Source organism: Equus caballus, chromosome 11, assembly GCF_041296265.1.
Source record: "Equus caballus isolate H_3958 breed thoroughbred chromosome 11, TB-T2T, whole genome shotgun sequence".
Classification (NCBI taxonomy): Eukaryota; Metazoa; Chordata; class Mammalia; order Perissodactyla; family Equidae; genus Equus; species Equus caballus.
The window spans coordinates 25,295,228-25,310,703 of NC_091694.1; the positions used below are offsets into that span (position 1 = coordinate 25,295,228).

General features: G+C 39.8%; 1 protein-coding gene across 4 annotated transcripts in view; it reads right to left on the reverse strand.

The window, feature by feature from the left end:
• ZNF652 (zinc finger protein 652) overlaps positions 1-15,476 on the reverse strand; it is a 50,822-nt gene that overhangs the window by 16,226 nt on the left and 19,120 nt on the right. The window contains exon 2 of one of the 4 annotated variants that reach the window (XM_014741029.3): positions 1,053-1,153. The exons of the other annotated variants lie outside the window; for them this stretch is intronic. The gene's annotated coding sequence lies outside the window, so the exon portion shown is untranslated. The remainder of the gene's footprint in view (positions 1-1,052; positions 1,154-15,476) is intronic. 4 annotated transcript variants of the gene reach the window in all.

Genomic DNA, 15,476 nt, shown 5'->3' on the forward strand with positions numbered 1-15,476 from the left:
GTAGAAGCAGAAGGCCAGGGCATTTTCTAACCCATACGAGACCCCCCCAGATCTCTTTTCCCTCTGCCACAGGGACCAGCAATCTTCGAGGTGATGGCTGCTATCACTGCTATCCCTGGGTGACTAAAATGACCTACAGGATATCAACAGCGCAGTGGATTTTTTTTAAAAAAAATTCTCTTCTATTAATTCTACAGAGTGTGTTTTTAAAGCCACTGAGATCTTGTGTTGCTTGCTACTGCAGCATAATCTGGCCTATCCTAGCTGATACAGGTAGAGTCCAGAAGTGGGGTGCTGCCTCATCAAAAAACCTAAAATATATGACAAAGGCTTAGGAGCTGGGTGGAAGGAGGAAGGAAACAGTTATCGGAGGCTAAAAGGACAGCAACTTATACTATGCAGTGGTGAAATTATTGGTGAAACTATCAGCTACTTATCTCAGAAGGTAGATAATATGCCACGAGAACTTACAGCTCTAGTGGGAAAATGGGCTATTAAGAGAGGGTGTTGGCTACTGTTGGCTGTATTAGACAAATTATTACATGAAATAGATGACTTCAGAAAAGAATTGATCAGTTTACAATCAGGAATAAAGGGAGTCCAGAAAAGTCAGCAATTTGTAGGGGTAGAAGAAGCACGTACCTAACATGAAACTAAGAAGGTCTTTGAGCTACAAATGCTGATCAGAATTCAGTCTTGAGGCAAGGATCACGTCAAAGATTTGGCCTTCACAACCATTGATAAAACCTCCCAATTGATTAAGGTGGTGCCAATAAAAAAGCTGGACTAAAATGAGGCTCTCTTACCAGAGCGGTGTCTCAGTCTACTTTGCTACAAAGTGTATTTCTCTCACGTGAATTAGTTCAAATGCTGGTAGTAAACAGGGAAACGACATCTGTATGCAAAACAAAAAGTCATGTTGGTTTGTACGAGATTCTCCCCTGCAAGGTAATGTTTGAAGTGACCAGGAGAAGGCTTTCTCACAATTAAAAACAAAAGCTTAGCAATATATGAAGACCTTAAGAAAAAAGCTGAACAGCCTACTTCCGTACCTTCCTTCAATGCAAGTAGTGGCCGGCTCAGCTGCTTCATGAGCCATTACGCACACTTTCCACTTTCTGTCTGGTGAAGCTGAGGGTATATGTTTCCCTTCCTGTGTTTAAAAATGAAAGCTTTTAATCGCTGAGGCCCACATCGTACCATACATCAAATTTTTTATTGTAATGAAACTGGTCTGTACTGTAAGCAAATGTCTTCAAGACCCCAATCTCAGAGCAGGAAACCACCACCCAGGGGATTATGTCTGCAGAGGTTCAACGGACTGATGCTGGGTGCATATGCAGGTGGAGGCTTAATATGCTATTTTTATTATAATTATTGTTGTTTTTATCGGTGCACTGGTTACAGCGTTACACAGATTTTAAGTGGTCTGTCCCAACCCCATTTTTCCCATAAGCCTGTTTACTTTAGTGTACAATTCTGCAGAATTCAGGAAAGCATACACGACATTATAGCAGAAATACCTGTACTCAAAATTAAGTCAAGGAAGAAGTATGGGACGAATAAGACAGAGCTATACAGCAAATCTAAGACGTACGTTTAGAGAAGAACTGTGGATGTGGTTAGGGCACATGGAGCTGACTGGAAACAAATAAATAGAAAACCAACTAAGATTTTGAGAGTTGTACTGCCAAGAGAACCACCAGCCTGGGCTACAGAGGCTGTGACCATTCAAGACTTAAAATGGCCTTTGGGTGCCCAAGCATCTATGGCAAGAAGTGGGCTAAGGAAGCTGTTTACCCCCCTAAAGAGGCATATTCCTCATTGTCCACTTCAGATACAGCCAAGGAACATAACAGGACAAAAAAGGAGGAGAAGGTCCAAGAGGATGAAGCTCGGGAGCAAAGAAAAAACAGACAGGGAGTTAATCTCTAAGAAGCCCAGTCAGGATCTATTCGAGACCATTCTTGTGGCCGTCTCAAGGAGCGCTCAGAGGGATTTCAAAACCTGTTGCGGTCCATTGACTGTCATACGTCTCCTATTCGTCCTCCCTTCAAATGGGGATGTTTAGGTTTATTATCCTGTCACTACGCACGATTGTACGGTGTACGTGGGGCCAACAGATCATCTGCCAATTTCTTTCATAGGTCTCTGGATCAAGAAGAGCAACATGTGCACCCGGTGCAGAGTCTACTATGCATCATCTCATGAAGAGACCACCAACCATCACCTTTGCATCCCCCAGAGATCCTGGACTTGGACCTTGATGTCATGATCAGATAGGACCTTGGAGTTCCCTACCTTGGGGAGGAAGTGAGTGCATTTTGCCTGTGAGAGAGTAGACTGACTATCTGATGACCAAAACAGGTGCTGTTTATCAAGTATTTTCAGCTCTCTGTCTCCCTGGTACAGGCAATGCTGTGTGTCCTGACCTCCCGTAGTTACTTGAGATTTTGTGACTAGTTCTGGCCAGGATGTTGTGAAATAAGCAGTATGAGTCACTTCTTTCTGAGCCATGGAATTTAATGCTAATGAGAGACCCTCTGGACCTCTTCTACCTCTTAGCATGGTGATCATACTGTACAAGAAGAGCGGTTATTCCATCAGCCTGGATCACTGAGTGACACAAGCAGAACTCCCCTGCTGATCTATCACGGCCACATAGTAAAAAAGAAATCCTTCACTGTTTTAGGCCACCTAGACTAGGGGGTGGTTTGTCACTGCAGCATAAGCAGCTAATGCAGTCCTTTATGAACATGTATATGTACACATATTACATATGTCAGTTACTAAGAGAAAAGTTATAAAATCAGAAAGACAAAGGGCTGAATTCACAGGGTAATTCTTTACTTAATAAATTAGAAAATAAGACTATTTGTTCTTTTAAAAAATTAGAATTAAAGTGCTTTATTCTATTTTACATCATGTGCACATATATGCATTCCCATATGAACCTAAAAGTGACATCTCACCACGATTAAAATCAGGAAAATTCATAGAAACACCAGTAAGTCACATGGTCACAATAGAAGACGCAGTCTAACTGTTCACTCTGAAGCACTCTTGGGCTTTCCGCCCACATTTTACTTCCTTCATTTGATTTTGGCACCTTTTCCCATATGAGTTTTGGTGATAATCTTCCTTTATCCTCTTTCCAAAGAACTTAAAATATTTCCTAAGGGCACAAAAGAGTAACCTTTAAAAAACCAAAAACACGGTACGGAAAGTACAACCTCGCATGCTCCATTTTCCAACTCTTAATGTGTACCCCCAGTTCTAACTTACTTAGTATAAATCATCGTAACTTAGCTTTTTCAAAGACTCTCTAAGCGAATACATTGAGCTCTAAGAACCTGAAAACAGAAGAGTCAAATAAGAAATAACCCTCGTTGATATAAAGCTGTTTAAATTCATCTCTCATGACATTAAAACAACCCAAGTTCATTTGTTTTTAGAGATCATCTTTTACTGTTTCATAAAACAAATTCCAAAATAAAGTGGGTCATTCCTTAGTGTCTTGCTATAACTAATGCACACAACTTAGGAAAAAATGGAGTGTGTATGTTAGGGGGTATACAAATTGAGGGGCAACCAGTCCTGGCACTCTAAAAGCTTAACCAGCTACTGGGAAGAAAACACAATTTTAAGAAATGAACTAGAGAAAATATGACAGCACATACAAAGAGAGTAAAATACTGCTTCCAGAATGTGCTTTCAAAGCCATTTTTTCCAAGCGAACTAGAAAGTAAGTTTACACAGTTTTCAAGAGTGTTTATTTAGTTTTAACAGTAAAACAATTAATTTTCTTCCCTGAAAAGTTTTAATAGTTAATTTTTGATAAAATCAACAGGTTTTCTTTTTCTATTAAAATAAGCACCTATGCATCCTCCTCATACGTTAAAAAGATTCCATTTGGGATGAGTCTCTTCAAGTAGAAAGGGCGGCCTTGTAAGGCAGGTCCATCTGCTTAGTCCACGTCCTTCAGAACCACTTCCACTGACCCGTTTCCAGAGCTCAAACTACACATGCACCGCCAGACCCTGGTCCTGCTGCATGGAGCGTTTTCTAAGGCATACAACCATCTATGAGGATCAGGGCAAAACTCAAAATGCCAAGGAATGGAAAGGAACAAGGAGGGAAAGATAAATGCAGATCAGCAAAGTTCTTCCAAAAAAATGATCCTCTAGGAAGAATGGCCAGGATGACATTTGGGTCTGTGATAGTAACGGTCTGATACTTGATTCAAAGCTTTGCGGCTTCTGCAGGAGGCTACTCACTTCTTTCTCATCAGGAAGCTATGTTTGTGACACATTTGCCAAATAACAGCTAATCTCAAAGTCTGTGGATGGTCAAATAATTATTTACCAACTACTATAACGCTTACTATGAGTCCACAAAGAGCAGAAATCCGAAAGTTTAGAAGAGAGAGAAATCACGTCTAGTTGGGGAAATCAGGACTGTTTTGTGAAGGACAGAAGATTTCAGAAAAGCTTGAAGGACAGGTAGGTTTTAGACTGGCAGAAATGAAGGCAGAAAAAGTCACTTCAAGTGAAGGAAAATCAGAAGTGGGTAACAGTGGGGTGTATTTCTGAACAAGAAACAGTTTATGTTGTTTAGTTTTGCTGGAACATAGGGCTTGTGGAAGGGCGAGATGGCAAGATAGCTGAATTACTGCCATACTGTGGTCAACTTTGAAGGCTCGGCTGAAGAGTTTGTAGTTAATAAGAATGACAAGATAGGGGCCGGCCCGGTGGCGTAGCGGTTAAGTGCGCCCGTTCCGCTTTGGTGGCCCAGGGTTTACCGGTTTGGATCCAGGTGCGGACATGGTAGTGCTTGGCAAGCCATGCTGTGGCAGGCGTTCCACATATAAAGTAGAGGAAGATGGGCACGGATGTGAGCTCAGGGCCAGTCTTCCTCAGCAAAAAGAGGCGGCTGGCAGCACATGTTACCTCAGGGCTAATCTTTCTCAAAAAAAAAAAAAAAAAAGGAAAGACAAGATAGAGCATCAAAGGTTTTTAAGGAAAGAATATGACTAGAGTTGTGTTTTAGGGGTCAAATTATATGACGGCAAACAATTGTAGGCCTATATTTAAGTATATCTTTGAAACATATATAATAAACATACAATTAAGCATGATAGAATAAAGTAAAATACAGTAAAATAAAATAAGAAATTGAAGTAGAAAAAAATAAAAGTAGTAGGCCAGCCCCACGGCCGAGTGGTTAAAGTTTCATGTGCTCTGCTTTAGTGGCCTGGGTTCACAGGTTCAGATCCTGGGCACGGACCTACTCAACTCATCAGCTATGCTATGGGGGCATCCCGCATACAAAAAAGATAGAGGAAGACTGGCACAGATGTTAGCTCAATGCTAATCTTCCTCAAGCAAAAAAAAAAAAAAGAGGAGGATTGGCAACAGATGTTAGCTCAGGGCGAATCTTCCTCATCAAAAAAGAAGTAGGAAAGTAAGATAATACCAGGAATTGCGACAAAAACAAAATAAAAGCACATACCATTATATACTAAATCCTGTATCAGTACTGACTAAAATAAAATTTAAAATATCCAAATTGTAATTTTTAAAACATTTTTTACAGGAATGTGCTCCTTATGACATAATTACTTAATTTCTCTACCTAGCAATTGAGTTTAAAACTCATGTCCACACTAAAAGCTTTATTTTTTTCTTAATACAGTAGGTTCCACTTGCCTGAAATGACTGAAATCTCACCATGTCCTGTCATTTCCTTAAAAATAACCTCTAAGTACAAAACCTTTCAGTATACCTTATGGTGTACACCAGAGGTCCAAATTACCTCCCACGCTCAACTGCTGTGTAATTTTAACAAGTGTAATAAGAATCACTTAGCCCCCTCTGATCTTGTCCTTTTACATAAAACAAACCATATTATTATGGCAAAGAGTGTTCGACCAAACAGGCTTAATGATGGAACCAATAACTAGGGTTCATTTTTAACCTAAGTTCTGGTACTGTCAATACTTAAACTTGACCAATCTATACCTCCATCTGTCAACCTGAAAAGTGGGAGCCAAGAAAACAAACCACAAAACTGGAAAGCTTGATAAATTCTACTCTCTGATCTACAAAATGCATATGGTAGAGGTAATAGTAACTTGCATTTATATGATGCTTTATAGTTTACATAAAGCACATTTATCATACATTTGTTAAACACTCATTAAGTGCCTATTGTGTTAGGCACTGTAGGAAGCCATCAAGGTGTTCAAAGATCTAACTGGGGAGGCAGACAGGAAAACCAGTAATCACAATACAGTGTAATAAGGACAATTGCAAAAGACGGCATAGCACAGTGCTTAAGAGCACAAATTCTAAAGTCAGAGTACCTGCATTAAAAATCTGGCTCTGACACATCCTAGCTGGCTGGCCTAGAGCAAATTAACCTTGCTATGTCTCATTTTCTGTATCTGTAAAATGGAGATAATACTATCTACCCCATGGGATTGTTACTGGGATTAAATGAGTTAGTATGTGTAAATGCTTTCAAGAGTACTTAGCAACAGTAAGCACTATAAGTGTTTCTTAAATAAACATACCTAAACATATCATGGACAGAGGCCATGTGGAAAAGGAGAAGACTAAATGGGATAAAAGGTGGTGACCATGTCAGAGGAGCTTTCAGAGATGAGATAAAACTGGAGCTGGTCTTGAAGGATAAGCATAAGTCAGAGAGACACAGAGAAGGGAGGTAGGCAAGTTGCATACGAGAAACACTATATAAAAAAGACAGGAATGAAATCACATAGGTTTTGTTTATCTTATTTAAGCATCACTGCCCTACAATGACTCGGACTGTAGCTCCCATTTCACAGCTGAGGCTCAGTTTAAAAACTTTCCCAGGGGCAGCCCTGTTGCCGAGTGGTTAAGCTCGCGCGCTCCGCTTCCGCGGCCCGGGGTTCACCAGTTCAGATCCCGAGCGCGTACCTGTGCACTGCTCATCAAGTCACGCTGAGGCGGCATCCCACATAGAAGAACCAGAACAGCTTAAAACTAGGATGTGCAACTATGCAATGGGGCTTTGGGGAGGAATAAACAAAGGAAAAAAAGAAAACCTTTCCCCTTTCCCATTGTCATTGCTGGGTGACGGTGATGGAGCAAGAGCTAGAATTCTGGTTTTCTCACTCCTAGTCCCAGTTTACCCACTGTCTCTGATTGAGCTAAATGGTAAACAACAATTATCTCAAAAGAGGCACTTAGGCCTTGAACAAAGAATACCTATATGATACAAAGTAAAAAAATAAAATTCCAGACTAGTTAGTATTCAAGGGTCTAAGTTTTATCCTTAGCTAGTGAAATCCACATCTCCCTTCAAGATGCCCTGAATGTCAGATTGATTCAAATAGATATATTTCAATCTTCAATTTGATCCACCTGAAGTTTGCCTTTCACAGTAACCACTTCTGACACACTAAAGACTAAAAATTTTAATTGTTTTAGTTTATCTTTTAGTTCATTTTCTTGCAACAAAACTGTTAACTTTCCAGTGGATGAAATCTAAATAAATTTGTGGACTTTAAACTTGGTGTGTAATATGGAAGCTATAGATAGAAAATTTACAGTGAAAAACGTTCTACATCCCAGGATCAGCAACATACTTAGAAATATCCTTCAGTGCCAAAGGTGCTCCCAAAATCCACCGGGGACGCACTAGAAAAGCTACCAAAAACAACATGTAAAAGTCACCTTTTCAACAAACAAAGCCTCAAATGACATATACCGCTGGGCCATATTTTAGATAAACATTATAAAGTGTTCTCAGAGGCCTATATTGTATATAGTTGAAAAAACATGAGATTTAACACACTATCATCTAATAAAAGTTAATATGTCAAACAATTCTTCTTTAAGCAGTCCATCTAATCTATTATCTGTGAGAAATGCCTGTCACCTTCAGTTTTAGACAAAGCTTTTATAAAAATAAAATTTCACTGTAGTTTTTTACACATGCATTTAAATGAGACTGTCATTGTGTTTCTTCAATAACATGCAAGTGAAGCTAGTAGAAGAGGACAAAGGAGAGGTCCTCCTCCTAGTACTACCTAATTACCTTCAAGCATCAGCAGTCTCCACATTTCCACATAAGACAATAAAAACTAATGTGCATTACTCATCACACAGTTGGCTTAAGCAAGCTTAACTTTCACCAATAATCTCCTGGGGCCAAAGAAGAAATCGAATACTAAGTAGGCTACACTGTAGGACCTGGATGATCACAATGTACATTCAAAACATCTTTCTATTATTCAATGCAATTCACCAAAATCATCTACAGACGGGAGAAAATAATTTAAAGTAGTTAATTTTAAAGATTTTATTTTCACTTTTTCTCCCCAAAGCCCCCCGGTACATAGTTGTGTATTTTTAGCTGTGGGTCCTTCTAGTTGTGGCATGTGGGACGCCGCCTCAGCGTGGTTTGATGAGCGGTGCCATGTCCGCGCCCAGGATTCAAATCGGCCAAACCCTGGACCGCCAAAGCAGAGCGCGCGAACTTAACCACTCGGCCACGGGGCCGACCCCCTAAAGTAGTTAATTTTAAAAGAAGGGTAAGAGTTTTGAATTAGTTATCTTTTCCGCTGAAATCTGACAGTTAAAGTCTAGGCTTCATGAATGCTTAAATAAAATTGAGTGCCTTATAAAAACAACTAGAAGATATCTACAAGGTACATCATCTTGGAAGGTCTGTCCAGCCTGGACCAAAGGCGGTTTTATGGAATCCAATTATTTAATGTGTTAGTTCACTTTCAGAATGTCATTATTAATTGATATCCTGCCAATTAGCTTTATCAAAAAAAAAAAGCGACTTAAAAGGGTTTCTGAATGTTCCCTTTCCTAATCTCCTAAAAGTAACACCTTAGGTTAGAACTTGGATATACTTAGCGGGTACGGACATTCACGCTGTGGCTACCCATAATGTAAACCATACAAGAGGCCTGTGTCAATTTGACTAGATCATTGTGACCTTGAATTAAAAACCCATTTAGAAAATGAAAATAATTGAGAAATGCCCTCATTACATTCCTATATTTTACAAAAATAAAAATCACAAATGCTTTAGATGTATGAACGGTATCAGGGAATGCTGGAATTTAGTTTATCTATTTGATCTACCAAAAGACAGGATTTATTGTTTTCTCATTAACAAAAAAAATTTGGATACTTCAAAAATTAACAATTGGGGGAAAAAAGTTTAACTGAACTAGTCTTAAACCAACAGGTATAAAAAAAAAATCGTCTAAAACAAAAAGACTTGAGACCAGATGGGCAGATTTAACCCAAACCATAACACACCCAAAACACGGCCAGTGGAAGAAGAAAAAATGCCAACACACCCCCTGCCTGTTCCCTCCCAGAAGTCTGTATATGCCTCTTCTTAGCAGCAATTCTTAAACTTTTGAGAATTTTTGGAAAACTACAGATCTTCTCTCCCAGAAAAATGAACACACAAAAGTTTACATGCAATTTCAAGGGGTCTGCCCTTTTCCAGAAATCCATCCATGCATCCCGTAGGGGTCCAAACCCCAGGCGAAGAGCTCCTGTGGGAGGGCAGATTGTACTTCTCCTGATTCCTAATGTACCTTTAGATTAGGCTCCTAAATTAAATTTTTCTCTCCCTCCCTCCTTCCTCTCCCTATGCTTTTCTCTCAATCTCTCCGGCATATCTATGGTCATAAGTGAAATGACAGCTGAATGGAAGAACAGCGATGAGTAACACTATTAAATGTCAAATAAAAGATCTAAGTATGAATCCCAATATGCTACTTCACCAGGTGTATGATCTTGGACAAGCCAGTGACTCTCCCCCAACCTTGATGCACCCCCTGTGCAACCAGAACGGCAGCACCTACACTGATTTCATCTGATAACGCAGGCAACGTTCCCAGCACATAAGGGGCTTCCAGTGCTAGCTCCTTTCTCCTATCTATTTGAGAAACTCTTTCTTAAAGAAGTTATAAATTATGGGTGGGAGAGCAGAGATTTATGTAATTTTAGAGTTTGTTGCACACATTTTTCTGTAGTGAACAGGAGGTAATGAAGATGAGGGAAAGGAAAAGATTGGGAATGGAATGTACGTTTAAAAAGTGAAATAGGGGGCTGGCCCCGTGGCCGAGTGGTTAAGTTCGCGCGCTCCGCTGCAGGCGGCCCAGTGTTTCGTTGGTTCGAATCCTGGACGCGGACATGGCACTGCTCATCAGACCACGCTGAGGCGGCGTCCCACATGCCACAACTAGAAGGACCCACAACGAAATATACAACTATGTACCGGGGGGCTTTGGGGAGAAAAAGGAGAAAAATAAAATCTTTAAAAACATTAAAAAAAAAAAAGTGAAATAGGCTATAAGCAACCAAAGAAAGAATATAAATTGAACTTTATCGAAATTAAAAACTTCTGTGCATCAAAGGACACTATCAAGAAAGTGAAAAGACAACCCACAGAATGGGAAAAATGTTTGCAAATCATAGACCTCATGAAGCGCCTAGTATCCAAACACTAAGAACAAAGAAAGACAAATAACCCAATTTTAAAACGCACAAAGCAATTGAACAGACAACACTTCTCCAAGCAAGATATACAAATGGCCAATATGGACAGGAAAAGACGCCCAATCTCTTTAGTCACTAGAGAAATGTAAATCAAAGCCACAGTAAGATACCACTTCACACCTGCTAGGATGGCTATCATCAAAAATTGGAAAACAGTAAGTGTTGGCCAGGATGTGGAGAAATTGGTAGCCTCATACATTACCGGTGGGAAGATAAACTGGTACAGCCACTTCGGCAAATAGCTTGGCAGTTCCTCAAAAAGTCAAGCATAGAGTTACCATAAGACCCAGCAATTCCACTCCTGGGTATACACTCAGGAGAACTGAAAATATAAGCTCATACAAAAACTTGTACATAAATGTTCAGAGCAGCATTATTCATAATAGCCAAAAAGTGGAAAGAATGCAAATATACATCAACTGATGAGTACATAAATAAAATGTATATCTATACAATGGAAGATTATCGGTTGAAAAAAGGGATGAAGTACTGATATGTGGCACAACACGGATGAATCCTGAAAACACTATGCTAAGTGAAAGAAGTCAGACACAAAAGGCTACAATTGCATGATCCTATTTACACGAAATGGTCAGAATAAGCAAATGCATGGAGATAGAAAGTAAATTAGTGACTGACAGGAGCTGGGGGTAGGAACGAGCAGGGAGTGACTGCTACTGGATTCCATGTTTCTTTTCGGGGTGATGAAAATGTTTTGGAATTAGATACTGGTGAATATACTAAAAACCACTGACCTGTACCCTTTAAAATCGTGAATTATATGGTAGATGAATTATATCTTAAAACAAAAATAATAAAATGAAACAGGCTCTCTGGACATAATAGTCCAAAGGTGGTCTGAAGCAATAAGATTATCTGAGAATTATGATATTTTATACAAAATGGCATTATTGATTCACTGGCTAGGACATGAACCGCGAACGGGGCTCTAACAGCAGGGATGCCATGAGCCTGGGTGGAAAGTAGAAACACCTGCAGTGCTGGGAGTCCGAGGATCTGGACGGGCTCTCTTTGGGGCTCTTCCATGCTTCTTTTCCTCTATTTTCTCAACCACACACTTAACACCACTGATGTTTGCTGTGTGTGGTGATTGTTTCCACTCTCTTGCCTAATTCATCTGGTCACCTCCCGCCACACAGTAACTCCCAAACTGTCCGACATGAAGGGCTATCATATACTCCCCTCTCCTCCTGTCCAATCCCCTGCCATGTTCCCATGGAGCACCGTCTTTAAAAAACTGTAAGAATTTGCATTTAGGTCATATTTTTTAATTTTTACTAACCAAATATAAAAAACAGGCTATCATAACTTTTTTGGTTAGACTGTCCAGCTTTACCATAATTTCTATTTGACTTTTTGAACACTAAAATTAGCTTATAAATCTCAGGTTGGGGACACCTGGGTTAACGGAACATATTATCTACAGTTTTGAAATAAGGGATTGAGCCCACAACTTTAACCATGATATAGGTAAGTTTTTCCAAAAACAACGCCGGGTCCACCATACTTTCTCAGGGCGGAGAGAGACACAACTACACTTAACACCATTCCTTGAATGAATCTATTCAATCTTCTGGCATAAGCAGAGAAAGCATTCAAGGCAATACGCCAAGTGGGACGTAGAAGAAATCCAGGAAGCCTCAGATACCTGCCATATCTATTGCTATCTTACTTTTTTTAATGGTCCTTTCTTTTAAAACATAAGTGTAGGCTAAGTGAAACAATACCAGGTAACAACGCCACAACTGTGTCAACATGAAAGGCAGAAGTGCCCACCTAATCTTAAAGTTGTTGCATAGAGCACAACTTTACTCAGCAGAGACGTGCTACCTTGGATGCTGGCAAACTAACCCAGTGCATCCTCCCTCCCTTTTGGGAAGCACAGGTGAACTCTATAGAGAAGAGGTTGGTTACTGGAGTTTGGGTTGTTACTCAAGCTGTTAACCACACTGAGTTACGGTTAATGAATCTTCGTGAGACATCCAGTATACCCTAGTCTTGGAAGTGATGGGACTCTGTTTACTGAAACTGCTGTACTCAAACGTGGAGTTTATTTGTGAATGCCCAGATCTCCTTTTTCCCTCCAAACACCTTTTTAATTTTTTCTGTCCATAAAGGTGAAGTCTATAGGTCAAAAGGGTTTATATACTAAGCACTTCGGTCCAATTCCTATACTCTACTCTTCATTCACAAGCTTTGACTAGCACCTACATATAAAGTACCAAGAGTCTAATGTAAGGAGAAGATACTTACTTATTCATTCCTTCAAATAATTATTGTATTGGCTCTAACCTTCACAAACTTAAAAATTTGTTTGGGGAGCAAGAACTCTACAAAAAAATGTAACAATTGCCAAATAAAACACATGGCATTTTTTTTAAAAAGGTGCCATATAATTATTTAAAAGGGCAAGAAAGATGTAGAATGGATAGGCTACGGAAGCCCCTGTGAAGAGCATGAGATCTGAGCTAGGTCCCGAAGAATGGGAGGGATCTGAAAAGACAGAGAGGAAGTTAAAAGACATGTTGAGGAGAAGGCTATGTGAGTAAAGCCATCATCATGAATAAGCACAGTATACCCAGGAGGGGATGAAGACGCAGGCCTAACCAAAGGAATCTTACTGGGATTAGTAGGTGATAAGGCTATAAACACAGAATACGGACAGAAAATGGAGGGGTTTGATTGGAGGGCTAAGAAATATGAGCAGCACTGAAGGTGGCAGAGAGAGCCAAAAAAAAGGGGAAATCAACAGAATTTGTTCATTAGATGTGAAGGACAAAGAAAAGGATCAAAGATGATTTAGACAATCTGAATTTCCGTTCCTGTATCTACTAAGAAAACACAGGTGGGAGAGATGAGAAGGAACATATTTTTTATTACTGTTAAGATAATCAGCCTCAAATTCAAAGATAGTATCTAATTCTATCTTTTGCACAGTGACTAGATAAGGTTTTGGCTAAATATTGCTAAAACTTCTTTACAATGACAACTACTGCCAAAACCTTAAATCTAAACCTCCTTCAAGATTAGACTCCTCACCTTATCTTTCTAACCTCATTTCCCTCCACAAACCCTATGCACCAGCTTTAGGGTCTACTCAATGTTCCCTGGGCACGCCATATAATTTCTCTATGCGAGTCATTAGTGTATTCTGCCATTTTAGCAGAGAATGCCCTCATCTCCCTCCTGAACAACTGAATCTCACTAATCTTTCAATATTCAGTTCAAACACCAGTTGCCTCTTTCTGAAATTCCCCAGCCTCTTTCACTTCTCCTGTGTGTATTTCTGCTCTACTCCTACCTCTATTATACTTATTTCATTCTATTTTGTATAAAAACTGCTTTATGTTCACATTCCCATTGCCAGTGATGGGTTTGGAGGTGGGCCCATGACTAAGTTCTGGACAGTGAAATTGAAGTGGAAGTCTGCTGGAAGTCTTCTGAGAAAGATTTCCACTCTTAAAAAGCATAAGAAAACAATAACCACCACCTTCTGCTGGATGTCATCTTGTCTGGATACGATGCCTGGAACTGTGGTACCCATCTTGCATCCATGATGAGAACTGACCAAAGGATAAAGCAGACATGTCCAAGATGGCGGAACAGACAGGTGGAAAGAACAGGGGTCCTTGATGGTGTCGCTAAACCACAGATTTAAACCAATCCTGGACTGAGGCATCTTGTTACTTGTAATGATACATTTTCCTTATTTTCAAATTATTTTAAATTAGACGGCTATCATTTGAAGCTCAAAGCATCCTAATTTATACTGTCATGTTTGAGATGCAAATTAGACATGTAAGTAGAGATGTCAAGTAGTCAACTGGATAGAAGAATGTGGAGATCAGGGGAGGACTGAAGCTACATATTTGGGAGACATCAGCATATAGAAAGAATTTAAATTTGGGGCCTGGGAAGACAGGATCAATAGAGAGAAGAAAGCTTTAGGGTACTCTAAGGGCAGAGAAGGAAGATCCAACAAAGAAGAGAGACGAAACTGACAGTAAGGTAAGGGAAGCACTAAACTGCAGTGCACAGAAGCCAAGAAACTAAACACTTTTCAAGAAAGAACTGGTCACCTGTATCAAATGCTGCTAAAACACTGAGTAAGACAGAGAAATGTGACCACTGAATTTAGTGACTGAGTAATTCCTTGACAGGAAGCCCCCCTTGTCCTTCCAGCAGCCTCCTTCCTGGAAAAACATGGGTCTTGAGTTAGTATAATGGCTAAGGGCTCCGACCTGGGCTGAGTTCTGGAGCTCCCACTCACTAGCTGCGGGGCCTACGCAACCAGCCAGCCGTAGTGTGAAGGGGAGGGAATGGAGGCTGAGGAACACAAGCTGGAATGGCACTCGAAATAGAGAAAAGGTCTGAGTTTGGTTTTTAAAGATGGGAGAGACTTGAGTCATGTTTAACTGCTGATGGGAGGGAACACCTCTTACCACAAAGAACTCCATCACAAGAAAACATTCTGGAATTCATTGTACTAGGAGGTTAGTTCATTAAGCTTTTAAAAATTATATACAGAAGAAAAGTATGATAAAGCCACAATCTTAAGCTCCACCTCATTTCAGAACATTATCAACCAAAAGAAAAAAGATGATACATTACAACATGTAGTAATAGCAAACGGTAAATGAAAAGTGCCTAATTTTCTCTTGTCTATACTATAAAGATGATACCAATACTACAACACAGATTCAAAGCGCTAAGCCACAAAAGCCCAGATATTTTAAAAGGAAATCTATAACACAGCTACCTAAAACCATTTGGAACATCCTCCTAAAACACGTCCTTTCAGTCTTCAATACTTTCTCAAATCTGAAGTATTTTTTCCCTTTGGTCTTATTGAAGAAATATGTTGTCTGGAGATAA